Genomic DNA, 3,572 nt, shown 5'->3' on the forward strand with positions numbered 1-3,572 from the left:
GGGGGCGGGGCCGCTGGGCTCCAAGAATCCTGAGGGTTAGGGAGAGGAAGCAGGGACGCCTGTGAGCCCCGTGGGATCACGGGGACAGCGTGAACTTGAAACCTGCAGCAACTCTACCCTCATGCCCAGCCCACCAGGCTCCAGGTCACGTGGGGCAGGGGGCCTGCTCTCTAGACCCAGCTTCCCCCTGGGCCACAGGCATGCAAACGAGTTTTTCTGGTCCTGGAGGCACAGCTCTGCTGGTGGGTTTCCCTTCCTCGCCCTGCACACCCACGCGAGACCCCACTCATTCCCTGCGTCTTCGTCCAGCAAATCCTCCCTGTACCCTCAGGCCAGGCCCTGCGCCTGGGCCCTAACTCCCACACAGGCCGCTGGGGAGCAGACACAAAGCAAAACCCCTGCTAAATGGGGCTCCAGCAGTGATCCCGCCAGCCAGGGCAGGGCCGGGGAAGCCTTCCCATGGGGCAGTGGCTGAGTAGGAGTTGGCCAGACAGAGAGGGCCGGGGAGAGTGTTCCAGGTAAACAGAGCAGGTTCGGAGGCTCTGCTTTACGTCTGCTGGCTGGAGCAGGGAGCCCGTGATGTGGCAGAGTATGCAGGGAGGCACCCGCTGGGTGACACTCAGGACCTTGGATGCCAAGTAAGAGGAGAGACTCTGTCCCGTGGGTGGAACCAAGCCGGGACAGCCACATGTGCCTCAGCGCGGCGCCTCCGCCCCCGGGGTGGGGGGGTGGGGGGCGGCCAGGAAGAAGACCAGCGCCGTGGTCCCCCAGGGCAGCACCACGGAGGCCTCCTGTGCGGGGCCGGGCGGCAGGGATGCAGAGCAGGGATGCTTGATGCAACAGCGGCGCCAGAGTCAGTGGCCTCCCTGGGGGGCGAGCAAGGGCCTGAGACCCTCCCTGTCTGGGCTCCCACTGGCCCAGCACACGGGGCGCCTCGTGCACACGGTCAGCCCAGAGCCCCGGCTTTGCAGCCCCACCAGCACATGGCCATACGTGCTCTCTGTCCTGGAGCACCATGCTCACCCACCCCAGGACTTGGCGCTCGGGCTCTCTGCCTGCAGACCCTCACCCGGCATCTCCATGTGGCCGGCCCCTGATCTCCAGACCCAAGTTCCCCCGGTCCCGCCCCGGTTCTTCCTGGAGAAGCTAGCCCTCGGCGTTATTTCCCTGGTGGCCCTGGTGGCTGTCTGCCTACCTTGCTGCCTTGTTTACTGCCTGCCCCTTCTCGGGCCGAACTCCGGCGGGCAGGCCCACCATCGTCTCCCGGGCCCGGAGAATTCTGTGAAGGTTTTCAGGCAATGACCACCCGACACCCTGACCTGCCCTCACTTCACACCACTTGCCACTTGGCTGAGGGGAAAGGCCACCACAAAACAAGGTGGTTCCCAGTGGCATTGCCACGCATCCCCGCAGCCCGGCTGCCCCAGCAGACGGTCTCGGCTGGTCGGCGTTCAGGCCACCCCATAACGGAGCAGAGGGAAACAAGGCTGGCCATCTCAGAAAAACAATTAAGTGGCCTCGTCTTCGCCAGCGCCAGATAGATTTTCCAGCTCTGCCTGCTTTGGGCAGCGCGAGGTATGCGCTCTGTGTAACGAGAGCCATCGCGGGCGAGATGGACCGCCGATTGGGCCACGCCTGTCTCCCCAGCCCGGCGCAGACGCCGGGGAGCCCTGCACCTCTTCAGCCATCAGACCGCCTGGCACCAGAGGGAGACGGGCTGCCCGTGCCATTTGTCAGGGTCTGGTGCCAGCCGCCTTCTTGCAGAAGGAAGGCCGGGGAGTCAGAGACATACCTGCCGGGCTGGCACTTGCCTGAGGGCTGCGCCGGGGCCTTTCCCACGCCCCACGCCTGACCCCAGCGGCGGGCGTGGGGCCTTCGATCTGACACCGGGCTGCCCAGCAGGAGGGAGGCTCCCCTTGGCCCCAGCATCCTGGAGCCCCATCAGCCGAGAGCCCCGCCTCCCCAGGGAACGCGGGCTTTGAGGTGGGCGGTGGAGAGGGAGACCGAGTCCCTCGGGCAGCGAGCAGGGCCGTCCCCGCTGACTCTACGGTTGTCCCTTGAACCAGCCTCCTGGTCACCTTTCTAAACGTCCAGCAGCTGCAGGTCCAACACCCAGTGCCCTCCCAGACTCGCTTCCCCTGCGGAGCCATTGTCCAGAGCCTGCTCCGGGTGGGCACCCCGAGCGACGGGCTGGGTGGCGGCAGCGCACGTTTGCCGCCAGATGTGGACCAGAGTTCAAATCCTGGCTCTTCCCAGCTGGCTGTGGGGCCTCACATGAGGCACCGCCCTCCTCAGGGCTCCGTTCTCCGCAAGTGCGTGGAGGGCCCGGGGGACGGGACGGCCAGGGTCCTCCCCGCACTGAAGCGCGACGTGAGCTTCCGCTGGCCCCTCTTCTCGGAAGCAAGCCAGCGCCCAGGCGAGACTGGGCCCGGGAGGACACCCCTCACGTGACGGCAGAGGCATAGTAGGTGCAGCGGGTGTGCAGGGGGGGATCCACCGCCTCGTGCCCATCCCAGCTTCCCGCCGGGCTCCAGACACGTTAGGTCTACTGGCCAGTGGAGCCTCTGTGTGTGGATTAGAAGTGAGTGCCCCCTCTGGGGACACAGCGGCCTGCCAGGCCCCTCGTTTGGCAAGCAGGTGTGGGCTGGTGCCCCTCACTAGGGTGTGGAGTCTGCACACGTCCTGCCCCGCCCAGGCTCACCCTCACCTCAGCCCTGCCAGCCTGCTCCCAGCAGGGTTGTGGGACTCACAGAGGGGGAGCGGCTTGTTCTGGAGTGCCCGGTGGTGCAAAGCTAGTCTGGGGCCTGGCCAGAGCCTCGGCCCATATGCTCGGGGTAGCCAAGTCGTCTCACCCTGGCCGGCAGCCCACGGAGAGACTGCCTCGTGCTGCCCCCGAGCAGGCGCCTCGTAAAGACAAGCCCCAGAGAAAGGGGCTCAGGAGCCTGGTGTTGGAGGACGGGAAGGGTGTCGCAGGCAGAAGGAACAGCATAGGCGGAGGGGAGCCCAGGGACGGCCGTGGGTTCCTCAAGGCTGCTGGGAAAGCACGAAAGCAGTGGATGATGGGGCTGGAAGGGTCAGGTGGGCGTGAGGGTGTCAGCAGAAAGCAGATTTCCGCTCAGTCGTTCGGCGGGAGGGAGTAGACAGGGGGTCTGTACCGAGGCGTGGGTGCTTAAAGGAGCCAGTGAGCCGTGGGGGCCGCTCCACCCACGCCTGGGCTTAGGGGGACAGCATCTGCCAGCGCCCAGGGGGGAGGACCCCAACAGGAGCTCTGGCCAAAGAGAGTGGGACCGGCACCCCACTTCTCCCTCCCTCCGCACTCCGATCCACTGAGGTCCTCTGGCAGAACCGTGATGCCGTCTGCAGAGGTCACCACCCGGGCACACAGCGGTGCAGGGAGAGCATCTCCAGCGGCGGCTGGAGAGTGCCGAGCCCGGGGGGCCTCAAATGCCAAGTCTCAGGGTAGAGACTTGGCGTGAATGCGCCGGGAACAGCGGGGCCGCTTAGAGCACCGAGTGCGGGGCGGCCCACAGGAGCCTGAGCGCTGGGTGGGTGGTGCCTTTCCCATGTTTCGG

The 3,572-nt window shown here is 66.4% G+C and overlaps 1 protein-coding gene across 1 annotated transcript in view; it reads left to right on the forward strand.

Moving 5' to 3' along the window:
* The window catches only part of EEFSEC (eukaryotic elongation factor, selenocysteine-tRNA specific), a 154,360-nt gene that overhangs the window by 150,187 nt on the left and 601 nt on the right, over positions 1-3,572 (forward strand). The window lies entirely within an intron of this gene.

The sequence above is a fragment of the Lipotes vexillifer genome, unplaced genomic scaffold, assembly GCF_000442215.2.
Source record: "Lipotes vexillifer unplaced genomic scaffold, Lipotes_vexillifer_v1.1 scaffold1115, whole genome shotgun sequence".
Classification (NCBI taxonomy): Eukaryota; Metazoa; Chordata; class Mammalia; order Artiodactyla; family Lipotidae; genus Lipotes; species Lipotes vexillifer.